Source organism: Phyllostomus hastatus, unplaced genomic scaffold (genome assembly GCF_019186645.2).
Source record: "Phyllostomus hastatus isolate PE091 unplaced genomic scaffold, TTU_PhHast_1.1 phas_scaffold_555, whole genome shotgun sequence".
Taxonomy (NCBI): Eukaryota; Metazoa; Chordata; class Mammalia; order Chiroptera; family Phyllostomidae; genus Phyllostomus; species Phyllostomus hastatus.
Window position 1 is genome coordinate 8,433,899 of NW_025334036.1, and position 12,892 is coordinate 8,446,790.

The following is a 12,892-nucleotide window of genomic DNA, read 5'->3' on the forward strand; positions in this document are numbered from 1 at the left end:
TCTTGTCAATGCAGACCCTCCGCTCTCTCTTTCTTTCTAGTCCTTCTTGGGCGCGAGGGACCCGGGCGCAGGCCTGGCGGCGCGTTTTGCCGGGTCCCCAGTGTATCGTCAGGGCCCAGACCTTGGCCTCATTCGAAGCTAGTGCGTCTCGAGCGAGGGAGTCGGGAAGAAACCCGTGGCCTAAGGAGCTGGATTTAAGCTTTGGAGGGATTGGAGATGGAGGGCCTGGAAGGAGGCTGTGATTCCTACGATCTTCCCCCGCCCCCTCCCGCACAGGATCGTGCGTGCGTCTCCCCGCTCGGCCTTGCGGGGCGCGCGGCCCGCAGCTCTCCGCGGCCTGTGTCCCGGCGACCGGCTTCGCAGGCTCCGGGCCCCTGAGCGTCTGGCGCGCCCTCCCTGGCGCTCAGACCCTGCGTCCTCCGCTGGCTGCTGCGAGCCCCCGGGAGGAGGCGCTGGTGGCCGGGTCGGCCTGCGGTCCCTCCCCGCCGTCGTCCCCGGGGCACCCATTCACAAAGCCTGGCTTGGAAGAGGCCACACACACACACACACACACACACACACACACACACACATCCCGAAGAGGGGAGTTTGATCTTGTCTCATTGGCGTCTGGGCCTGAAAGGAAAATCGTTTGGGTAAACAGCCAAGCTTCCAGGCTTAACGCCCGGCTCCCGCCCCCGCCCCTCCACCCCCTCCCGCTCCCCCACTCCCCTTCCACCCCACCCGCCACCCACACTCCGCTCCGCAGCCGGGCCCCGAGCGAGCTGCGCGCGTCCGGGCGGGAGCCCGGGGCTCCGGGGTTCAAAGGGCCGCAGCCCCCCAGGGAATGCCCCGGGGGACAGAAGCGGACTGCAGGGCGGTGGGACCGGCCTGGGCCACGGTAGGAACCGCGAAATCTCCCGATTCCCTAAGTAGGGCTCGTCCCGGGGGAGGGCGCCGGGGAGTTCGGACCTCGCCAGCACATTTGCGCCCAGACCGTGCGGAGGCCCAGCCCGCGCCGCCCGGCGGGCACCCTGGGCCCCACCAGGCGGTCACAGGCGTGCGCACACGTGTGCGAGCGGCCGCGGCGGGGGCGCGGAGCCTCCGCAGGCCGCAGGGCGCGGGGCACACCACCGCAGGGTGATTATCGGGTCCCCGCCTCCTTGCAAACGGCCTCGGCTCCTGGCAAAGCCTTTAATCTATATTAAGCGTTTTCCGAAGTTTGATTCTTTCCAAAGGAGAGTTCTTCAGTTAACTGGCTGTAAACATAATTAATAGTTATTAACATGCAAAAAAAAACCACCCCACTTTGCGGTGTTTTAAAAGAGATTGGTTTCTCTCTAGCTCACACTCAAGCAAGGGGGAAAAAAAACCCCTCGAAATCTGAAAATATCCTGATTAGATTATTAGACCTGATGATAGGCCGACCCCTCCCCCCTCCCCACCTTCTGTAATGAAATTCCTCTCTCTTCTCCCTTCCTCTGTCTCTCCTTCCCTCCTCGCCCTCTCCTCTCCCAGCCTGGATCTCTCTCCAATCCAGGAATCATTAGCAACACCCTCTGGCTACATGTTTCGCATCAATGGAACATTGTGACATAGTTGTAATACAAACTCTGCCGCCTTGCACTGCGTCTTGCGGTAGGAAGTGTAATAGCAATAAAAAATCATTTTTCATCTCCAGGCATTATTCAGTGGGGGGGGAAAAAACCCAGAAAATCTGAATGTGAGAACAGGAGGGGGTGGAGGAGATAAAAATGAAAGCAAGGAGAGAGAGGGAGAGAGAGAGAGGGAGAGAGAGAGAGGGAGAGAGAGAGGAGCCTTTTGCTATGTAGAGACTTCTCAAACCTGGACACAACTAGATTCAAGTTTCTAATTTTCTGCATTCTTCTCTCTTCTCTTTTTGTGCCTGCTCCTCCTTTTTATGCCCCCCCCCAGTGGACCCCAGGGCCTTCTGGGTCCCAGCATCTCTCAGCAGACCCCTTCTCCCTGACATAGCGCCCCAACCAGGCCCCAGGACTCCCAGGGGCCCCCACTACCCCTCTCCAGCTGTCTGGGGTGAGGGGTCCTCACTCAATCTCTGCTTAGAAATCGGGGGACTCTCAGGGGCCTTCCCTAGCCTGATGAGGAAGAGACACGCCACCCAGAAAGCCAACGTGGCTATTTCCTTGGCTAAGCCCTGTAATTTCTGAGCACAGGCGCTCCGAGAGCCTCCTAATCTGCCAGGAGTGTCGGTTGTGAGGAGAAGACACTCCCTGCATCGCCTGCATGCCCTTTGGGAGCTCCACCTGCCCACGCAGGAAGGGCAAAGTTTCAAGAAAGGTCCTTCCAGGCAGGGAAACGGGAGGGCATAAAACACAGCCACATCCACTCTGTGGCCATAGTTCCCAGCTCAGCCAGCGCTATCCATGGGATCCACTGAGCTCCTTTATACAAAAACAACCGTAGTCAAAACCACAGTAGAAAGAATTCTGTGCACCCTCCACTCCCCCCCCCCAAACAAACACATGCTCAAAAACCCCATGCAAATCCTTACGAGACAAGATAGGACACTGTCATTGCAATACCACCTTTGGCGCCTTTGCAGGAAAAATCTTGTTTTCTGAAATTTGTTTTTACTTGTAACACCTATCTCTGGGATGGCGAGTTTTGAAAGAAATTGAAGCAGAGACTCACCATCTAAGTGAATTACACTTTCTTTCTATTTTTGTAGTCCTGAGGACATAAGAGTAGGGTGAGCCTCTTAAGTTACCCACTGGATAAAATAGGGTCAAACACCCAGTTACACTTTGCGAGAAATTCGGTGTAAGTTGTGACTCTGGTAGCTGCTTTCGCTGGCCTATGGATGTGCAGGTTTAGGGACTGAGTTGTGTGGTCATTTTGTCATCTGAGCCGAAGGCTGAGGGGGGACCGGGTGGGCCCCTGCATGGCAGGGCACCTTGGAGATACGAAGGACCAGAATGAGTGGGATTCGGTGGACATCGTAATTGGGAAGGGATGACTTCATAGGCACCGCCTGAAGGGAGATATTTGAATTGGCCACAGCTGAGTGGCCGGAACACGGTGGCGCAAACGCCTGGTCTCTTAGGGACATCTCTTGTTTATTTTCTATTTTCTACGAACATAGCGTCACGACTTCGACTTGGCGAAATTGCATCTATGTATTTTTTCCTCTTTCTCCTGTTATGTTCCTTTTACGTCAATGCAGACGCTGCGCGGTGTGTCGGTCGCAGGCAACCGGGTGTAGCCGGTGGGAAGGAGGCCTGTGCGTTTAAGCTTCCCTTAGGTTTGGGGGGAAAGTCCGAAGACGGTCAAGTTAGGCTGCGGAAGGCTGGCAGGCACAGCCCTGTAATTCCAGTTTCCGCGGCGAGGTGGCGCTCCAGGGCACGGCAGCGCGCCCGGCTGCCCGCCGCGTTCCCGCAGCGAGGCCGCGGCCACGGAGCCGGGGGGACGCCGGCTTCCCCGCGCCTGGGCGCGAAAATCCGGGAGCGCTCGGACCCGCTGGACCCGCGGGTCGGCGGGCGGGCGAAGGCCCGAGGCCGCGGCCGAGGAAGGCCGGCGGCAGCGGAGAGCGCGGCCGGGCCCAGGCGGGCCACACTGCCGGACCGGGTGGCTCCAGCGGGGAGTCAGCGAAGTTGGAGTTGGCCGTGGGACGCGGGGTGCGGGCCCCCCGGAGCCTGGCTGGCCGGCGCGCAGGGGTCGGGCTCGGTCCAAGCGTGGAAGGCCGGGCCCACGCACACCGAAGGCGCCCCCAACTCTTGCAACCCCTGCTCTTTTATTTTCCTTGTTATCTTTTTCCTTTAACGAAAACTAAAAAAGGGTAGAAAATCGCATGCACTCCGTATTGCTGTTCCCCCAAACCAGAAGTTTTTCCTATTCGATAGGGTTTTTCCTTTCCTTCCTTGTAGCTTTACTTCCCTCTCCTTTTCGTCCCCCCTCCCTTTTTTTTCCGTGTCTGTTTTTCTTTTCCTTTAGGCTAACTTCGGAGAGCTAGTTCTGTGTGGGTGGGTGAGAGAGTGAAAGAGAGACAGAGAAAGAAAGAGAGAAATTAACAGCAGCCCCACAAGACCCAGCACTGGGCAAGTGACAGCAACATCGAAACTATTTCGATGTATTGGACACAATTCCATCCTGCGATTCCATTTCTACACTTTTGCTTTCCCTACTAATCTCACAATGCCTTTCCCCGCCTCTCTCAACCTGCGGTGGAGGGGGCCCTTGAAAACCATTTTTGAAACAATGATAGAAATAATTCTACTAATAGTCACAGTGCACAGCATTGCCATGTTGCATGAATTTCCTCGTGGGTTTGCAGTTAGCTCCGTGGGGTCCAAGCAAGGCCAGAGGCATGGCTGTTGATCTGGCCTTTCTGTTGAGCCATTTCCTTGACCCCTGGGTGACAACCCCTTACCCAGGAGCCTTGGGCCCTGGATGCTGGGAAGCTTTGCTGAGCCTGCACGTGGTCACGGAATAGTGTCAGCTGCACTTCCTTTAGCCCCCATTCCCTACCACCTCACCTTCCCCGAAGTTTCTAGTATAAATGCAAGTATTTTTCGGCCCCGTTTGGGAGTCCACGGAAACTCAGGGGGCCGGGTCATTAGGCGTGTTCACGTGGTGACCGAGACTGATAAACACGACCCGAGTCTCTTCCAGTGCATTTCTTCAAATGTTTATTTGAGTTCAGCCATGAAAAGTGACAGGTTCAGAATGGACAGGTTTTACACGTAATGAAGTCAGATGAGGCTTTAACCTGTCGGTTGCCATAAATCAGCTTTGAAAAAGACGAACGAAGACTATTGTTTGGGCGCCGAAGAGCCAGCGTTGGCTGAGGGGCCTGCAAGAACCCTGTAAGCAGGGTTTCTGAGCAGGAGCAGGGCCAGCAGCTGCACTGGGAGTGTGGCCCTCCCGCGACCCAGGCAGCCTGGGGCCTGCACTGCCTGCAGGTGACCCTTTAGGCTGGGGCAGGTCTCCATGCAGACTTTGACTTTGGATTTGGGCCACCTCCATGCGCCCAGGCAGGCGGCCTCAGCCCTCAGCACGGTTGGAAGTTCAGAGGGGCTGACGGCCAGGCCACAGTCTAGATGGGGCCCAGCCCGGGTCCCCAGCAAGGCTGAGGGTGTCCTTTTCCTTCTTCCGTCAGGTGGGGCCTGCAGGACACTCTACGCTCACTAACCCATTTGGAAATGGTAGCACCAGGTGGAGGGGAGGAAGAAGAGTGAGAAATTAAATCTTCCAGGGGCCCTGAGAAGCCAGTGGGTGTGGGTTCTCAGTGGCACCAAAGGGCCCTGGTCTGCTAGGGAGCCCAGGTGAGGCCAGGACTGGGGCCCAGCACCCAGAGGTCCCGTGATGGGGGGAGGTTTCATCTGGCACCTGCCCCACTCACCGAGTCCAGGCATGGCTTCTGGGGAAGGTGAGCTGGTGGGTGTTTTTAAAATAAATTTTCTAGGAAATCTCAGGTCCTCTACAACCGCAATGTAGATCATAGCCTCACGTGGGGCGGCGGGGTCGGATAGCCCTCTTCCCGGTGCCTGCAACCTGGAGTGCGGTGACTCACCTGGCCTGGGAGAGGCCAGAGACAGCCGGCTCGCCAGCAACAGGTGCTGCGGCTTATTCCCCCCCTCACCCCCACTCCTCCAGCCTCCTCTCTTTCCGCCTTCGTTTCTGGGGTCAGCAGGAAAGAAGGAGAACACCTCCCCCCGCCCTTGACCACAGAGGGAAGCCCACAGAGGGCGAGGAGACCCGGCCACTTGGGGGGGTCAGTGTCTGGCTGGGCGGCTCTAGAGGCCGTCTGTGGCCGGGAGTGCACTTAGCTTGAAATTGCCAGACTGGTGGCTGGACCCTCCGACTGGGAGGGCCCCTCGGAAGACCAGTCCCGGGAGAAAGAGGCCGGGGTGGGGTGGGGTTGGGGGGGGGTTGGTGAAAGTGCACCACGCCCTCCCCTGGGGCAGTCACAGGTGACTTCGGGACGATTCCGGCCCCACCCCAGGCCTGAGACACCTCCCTGGCGGCCTGGGGGCCGGATGCGGACTTGGTGTAACGTCCCCTCCCTGCCTTGGAAACCCGCACCTGGGAAGGGAGGCGCCCACCCCGAGCACACCAGGCTCCCGCTCTATCCGAGCCCCTTCGCCCCCCCCCCGCCGGGGTCAGCAGGAGCTGGCACCTGTCCGCCCGGGCCTCCGGGGTCCTCTGCGCGGCCACCGCCCCCCAGCCCACCCCGCTGGCGCCAGCGTTGCCAAGGTCCCAGGCTGGGGCCTCCAGGGCGTGGGGACCTCTGGGACAGGCAGGGTGGAGGGTGGGCAGAGAGCACAGCAACTTCCATTTTTCCGGCGGAGCGCAGGGAAACCCGCCGGAGGGGGCCGGGGGAGACCCCTCCTCCACTCCGCCCGGAGGCTGCCCGGACTCGGCGGGCGACGCGCCTCCGCCCGCCCGAGCGTTTCCATAAATCAGGCCGCTGGCAGGCTGCTAATTAGCTCAGGCGGAAAAGAATAGAAAGAAAGGGAGTCCAGTAGTGCGCAGGGGGCTGGGGGTGGGAACGCGGTAGGTGGGAGAGGAGAATTTCCCCGGGACCCACCGGAGACTCCTGGGGACGCCGCGGCAGCCCCCGCGGAGGCCGCCGCTCCCGCGCCCCCCACCCCCGGCCGCGGCCTGCGGGCCGGGGCCTCCCGCTCGCCCTCCTCCCGCACCGAGAGCACCGCGCCGTGGCCCTGGCGCGCCCACCCACGCCGGGGCCCCACTCCCCTCGCCCCCTGCGGTAGCCCAGGACTTTCCAAACTCCATCCCCGCGTGTCCCCTCCTAAACCCGAAGCCTGCGCCTGGAAAAAAAACCGCCGGGAAAACCGGGCCCTGGACCTGGACGGCGGGTCGGACGCCTAAGGCTCCGGGGTGGCCGGGCCCCCCCAGGGGCGGCGGCTTGTGTGGGGCTGGAGGTGTCACCCCATCCCTCCCGTGCCCTCGGAAAGGCGAGGCGGGTCACCCCAGATTAGAAATAACACCGGAGTCGGGTTATTGATCGCCCTGTGACTCCCGAGTCCAGGGCGCGGGGAGGGAGCGCGACTGCTGTTGATTTTCTTTCTTGTCCTCGCCCACCCTCGCCCGGCCGCCGGCTCGCGCCCCTCCCTGCCCCGCGCGGGGCCGCGACTCCGCGATGACATCACCGCGGAGACCCGCGGCCTCCCCGCCCCGGGCCCGGGACCCCGGAGCGGAGATTGACAGGTGTCGTTCGCAAGGACAATGCCTTCCAGGTGTCACCGTCGCAGACTCGTCCCTCCCACCCCGCCCCCTCTGCCGTCCTCACTCCCAACGCTCGCTGCCCCCTCCTCCTCCTCTGAGCGAGGAACTCTGGTCCGCCTCCCCCGGCCCCTGGCATCTGGGCGCCGGGCCGGGCCGGCCCGCGGGGCAGGGGTGGCGGGGGCTCGGCCCGCTGCCTGCGGCGGGGCGGCCCGGGGGCGCGCGGAGCCCCGGGGAGGGCACCGGCAAAGGGGGCGGGCGTGTGTTTTAAAGGAATCAGCGGTGGTCTCTGGACTTTCCTGCCTTCTCTCTCCATCCTCCGCCCCCACCACACACACACACACACACACAGGCGCACGCACACACACACACACACACACACACACACACACACACACTATAACAGACGCGAAGATAATCCTGCCATCTGGCAAATCCCAAATTTGGCGACTAAGCTCAGAAAGCAACGGCGACGTGTCATTCCGGGTGTGGGTGGCCGGTCCGGGCCCAGCGCGCAGAGCTGGGGCGAGGGCGAGGCAGGGTCGGCGGGCACCTGCCCCCACCTCGGCCGCCTCTCCCCATCCCGGCCCGGACCCGCTAGACTTGGTGGGGGGTTCCTCCCTCTCTGGGCGTCAGGGTCCGCGCCAGGAATGGGGGGATGGGGGCGCTGGAATTACGGGGGGGGGCTCCCTTCTCCGGGGGCCACCAACACCACCCCATGGAGCCCCCACCCAAGTTCGGCTTCATTATGGAACCCCGCAAGTTCCGCACAGCCCCGCGGCCTGTCGCAGGCCATTTACATCATTGGGTGATAAGGATCCTACTTATTAGATTTCTTCAAAGCCGATGGTTTGTTTTTTTTTTAAATCTTTCTTTCTTTTTCTTTTCTTTTTTTTTTTTTTAAGGAGGGCATTTGTGCTGAATTGCCCAGTGCTGATGTGATAACTCTCAAAAGTTTGACATCAAAGGAGGTAATATTATTATTCAGTTACCAGAGAAGCTGTCTGTCTAAATAAGAATATCTTAATTACTGCAAGACAAAGGTGGGGAAGGGGTCGGATCTCCAAAGGGGAGCGGCCCCGAGCGCCCCCCTTTGAAGCACGGCCTACATTGGCCCAGCGCGGCTCCTGCTCAGGCCGGGTCCGGCTTCCTTTCCTCCCCGCGCCGGTCCTCTGAACTTTACAACTAGATGTAAACACGCCGTTGCCGGGGACGTCAGCGTCTCGGGTTCTTATTAGGAGAGATTTCCATCCCGTCTCGTTCTAGAGTAGGCCGTGCAGTCCGAGCCACATCCATGAAGGGACTGAGGTTTCGTGGACAATAATGTGGCAATTGTCGATGGTTTGTGACCCATAAAATGTGGAGGTGACTGTTCCGGCTTTGGTATGTAATTATGCAAAACACTCTCCATAAAGACTCGCCATTCGATCTAATGGCGGTCCCTGCGGTCTGTTTCCAAAAGGGAGGGTCTCCGCACCGGAGGGAAAAGTAACGTTTGTTTTAACACAGGTTTTATGGGGGGGAGGGAGGGGTGGATAAATACAAACACGTCCCGACGCCGCCCAAACTGTTTTTTTTCTTTTTTTTGGAGTCAAATGAAAATAATTACGAGCAGGTTTAATAAGTTAATCACAGCAACACGGCCCATGCACACACACAGGGGGTGGGGTTCGGGCTGCAGCCTCCCACCTCCGGGTCTGGGCCTGGGCTGGAGAATCGGTGAGTCACCTCCCGAGTCTGCAGGGGTGGGGTGCAGCTCTGTCTCACCCCGGTCCCCCTGGGTGCCCCGCTGGAATCTGACTGCCATTGGGGGAAGGGCTGGCAACCTCTCCGCTTCCCCAAATCTTGCCTATGCAGTGATGTGGCAGAGGGCATTTGAACAAAACAGACCTCTCTTAAGAAGACCCCTCTGTCCCCTCTCCCTCTGGTGCCCTGAAACCCCCAGGGTTTAGGGGTCCCCAGAGCGGCCGTGGGAGGGGGTGCCAGGGCAGGAAGCAGGTCCTAAGGGACGCCTTAGCTCAGCTGGTGGGGCAGACTTCCAGCACCTGAAGTTTTGTTAAAAAGATAATAATAATACTATGAGACATTTTTTAAAGGCCTGCAGGAGGAGAGGTGGAATGAGACGGAGATTCGTCACTGGTCCCCGTCCAGCCTCGGGTGCTGGCTAAAAAGCAAGCATTTCTGTGTCACCCACGGGGCCGCCACCCCTCCTGGATACGAGCCCGGCTCCGTGGCCTCGCCGCCTGCTGCGCGGTGACGTGGCCCTGGGAGGCCGAGGGCGCCTTCGACAGGGGTTTTTTTCCAGGGGGAAATGCTGATTAAAAGAGAGGATCATCTAAATATCAAAGTGACACGTGGGGAGACCTGGAAAAAAATATTTAAGCTAATGAAAAGCAAAGAAAGAAGCAGGCACTTAGGCTGGGAAATTAAATATTATGTTTAAGATGGTGGTTTTTTTTTTGGTGCGGGCTTGAAGCTTCCCAGTTCACGTCCACATAATAAACACTCAGGTTTGTCATCCGGAGATGCCAGTCTGAGAGATATTCCAACCCATGAAGTCCCGGCAGAGGGGAGGAATAAAGACGTCGCGCCTGTCAGAGGCCAGGCAGCCTGAGATTGCTCGTAGGGATCTTTTGAAAATTTCACACGATTGAAGACTTAGGGGCTTCTCGGCGCTCGCGTTTCAAACTCACATCAGTGGGATCACAGGCGGCAAGAGAGGTCTGGAACATTTTGATGCAAAGATGGCGGCAGCTGCAGGGTCTCTCTCAGTAGCTCAGCCTCCTTCTTTTTCTTTCTTTCTTTTTTTTTTTCCTTTCCAAGACAGACACTCTGACATGGCTGTGATCCTCCGGATGGCAGAGTCGTCAGAAAAGAGAGAGCACATGCGTCTTGTCTCATAACTTTCTTTCAGTCCAAAGGAACTTAGGGTCTTGTTGCCAGGGAAAGGGGAGGGGTCGGGGGTCGGGAATGAGTCTTTGCTAACCCGCCTGAGACTGTAGGCCAGAAGAGTTTCTTATTTTGTAATTAATGACCCAGTCCTAGATAGGTTCCTAGAAGGTTCCCTCCTCCTTTTTATTTCTCCAGAGTGTGACGTGGATTTCTCAGTCCGTTTGTGTTCTTGCCTTGCCCTGAAATTTCCTACCACTGTCCATGTCACGCAAGTTCAGGTGTGTCAAAAACGTGAGCCTGCATTCACACGTATTTGTAAGCACGCTCGATTGTAACAGCCAACCCGGGACCTCGGCCTGGCCGCCTCACTTCCTGGGCATTCGTGCTTCCTCTGTGTTGCCCACCCCATCGGGATGTCAGCGCTTTCTGGTTCAGAAAGGACACAGAGGAAATCAATGGTCGCTGGGATCGATCCACCAGGGAGAGAAAATAAAAGGAAGTGAGGAGAGGGGGTTCTGTGAAAGCACATCAAACCCAGGAACTCTGAAATGGAACCAGGCTGAGGTGACAGTGAGGGGTGGGTGGGCGGGGAAGGGAAGAAAGGAAAAAAAAAAGCTGGTTAGAGAGAGCCAGGCCTGGAGAACACTTTTCGAACCGCCAGTAAACCAAGCCAGGTACGCCCCAAACAGGAATCGTGTAAAATTAATTTCTACTAGTTTGGCGAACTTGAGAGAAAGCAGGAGGGGAAAGGACACATGTATCACCACTTGGCTAGTTTTAATTTTTACATGGATATCATACACAAACAACGAAGTATTGGGACGGCGGGGGGGATATTCTGAATTATAGCTGGGTTTCGTGAATTCTGAAATCAGGACAACATAAGTCGGGTTTCCTGAGAACCGAACGGATGCACGCAGATAGGAGATCTCTCTTGACGGTATCAATAATATGTCTGTTTCCTGAATGATCAGCTCAAACCGTGAACACATGTGTGTTCGTTAACAGGTGGACAGAAAAGGGAAACGTGTGAGGTTGATCCAACTGGTTTTACGAGTTCAAATCCTTGGCTCCCCTAGCGTCTGCCGGTTGGGGCGGCTGCCCCGGACTTGGGGTGCGGCGATAGGCCCCAAGTGCGCTGGCCTTGGTGCGCCTGGCGGAGGGGATCTAGGCCCCTGGAGCCCCGAGTTTGGTGATTCCGGGAGGATGGCGGGGAAAACGCGCTGTGCGTGGCCCCCAAACCCCACATCTAGAGCCTTTCGCAGACACCCGAGTTGGCGATCTGGGCTGCAGAATTTCCGGCCGGCCCCGGAGGTTTGGGAGAGAGCGGTCCTGTGTATATAATATATTTTTTTCCAGGTCCACAGGTCAGGAACAGAGAGCCCGTCCTAAGTATAACTTTTTAAAAGCTTGAGCGGACATGCGAACGAAGGGGCCCCCCTGCGGGGCTCTCCATCTAGCTCCTGCTCCTACGCAGGACCAAGGCCCCCAGCTGGGCTTTAAAAGCGGGGGTTTTGTGCACTGAATACGAAAAGGCCTGTGCTGGTTTCCCGGAGAAGCTCTCGCAGTGCAAAGGGGCCGGCGAGATAACCAAAGAAAGCGGGGACAGGCAGAGGGGGGACTCTGGGTTGACGGGGACTGTGCCGCCCCGCGGAGCTGGAGTCGCGCCGGGGCCCCAGGTGGGAGGTGGCGCAGCGGGGCCAGGGCTCGGCTGACATCCCCGCCACCGCGGGCGCGCCCAGGGCCGGGGACAGCCCCTCGGCCAGGCCGGACAATGATCAGAGGCTCCTCGGGTGGGAAGTGGGAGGCCGGGGGGGGGGGAACCCTCCCGGCAGAATACCGAGCTGGCTTGAGGTTCCGTGGAAACCCCAGAACGAAGCGACCTGGAGCGCCCGCCCGCTTTGCCCACCAACAGAGGGTTTTCTCGGGCCAGAAGGGGCAGTGAGACCAGTGCGGCTCCGACCGGCCAGCGACGGGGCGCGGAACGGTCACCTGCAACCTCGTAACCAGGGCCGCCGGGGGCGGGGAACAGGAGGGACAACGCCAAGGCGCAGGCCACCGGCGACTTCCGGTTATGAGCAGGGGTCCCCGGGTCCTAGCATCGCCAGTCGTGGGAGCTGAGGCCACGCGAGGAACCTTCCTCTCGCCGACCCCGTCTCGCCTTATAAATAAATGAGTCAGTGAGTGAATTGTAAACCGAGTCAGAGGCTTCACAAAGCCGGAGAGAATTCCGAACCTCCAGGTGTTAAAGCAAAGAAAACCGGGAAGAACCCAAACGCCTCTGGCGGTGCCTCTCGGCCAGACCGAGCGCGGGGCGTCTAGCGCAGCGCGGGCGCCGAGCACTCTGCTCCGGGACGACCCAGAGCCAAACCCTAGGCTGGACCCCCGCGCGCGCGCCCCTCCTGGCTGGCCTCGGGTCAGGAGACCCTGCGTGCACCCTTCCTCGCATCTGCTGGGCGCTGTGGCGGAGCGCCGACCAGAGCAAGAAGGGCGCGGGGCTGAGCGGGAGAGCTCGGGGGCGCTGGAGGCCGGGCAGCGGCTGCCAAGCCCCTGTCCCGACCCCAGCACCGCGCGTCCCGGTCCTGCCTCTCCAGGACTCAAACGCGAAAATGCTCGGGCCTAGCAGAGTGCTCAGGAGGGAGAAGCGGTAGGGCCGGAGGCTTTGCCCCGCTGCGTTTGCACTGGCGCGGGAAACGGAGCGCTTCCAGCGTGGGAAACCTCCCGTGGCTACCGGCAAAGGCCCGCCCTGCGGGGCGGCGAGAACGCACTGGAACTCCGGTGTTAACCTCCTCGGTCT

At 59.1% G+C, this 12,892-nt stretch overlaps 1 long non-coding RNA gene across 1 annotated transcript in view; it reads left to right on the forward strand.

Moving 5' to 3' along the window:
• The first annotated feature begins 748 nt into the window (after nucleotides 1–748).
• The window catches only part of LOC123809754, a 29,365-nt gene continuing 17,221 nt past the window's right edge, over nucleotides 749–12,892 (forward strand). The window contains exon 1 of the long non-coding RNA XR_006784086.1: nucleotides 749–880. This is a non-coding gene — a long non-coding RNA (uncharacterized LOC123809754). The remainder of the gene's footprint in view (nucleotides 881–12,892) is intronic.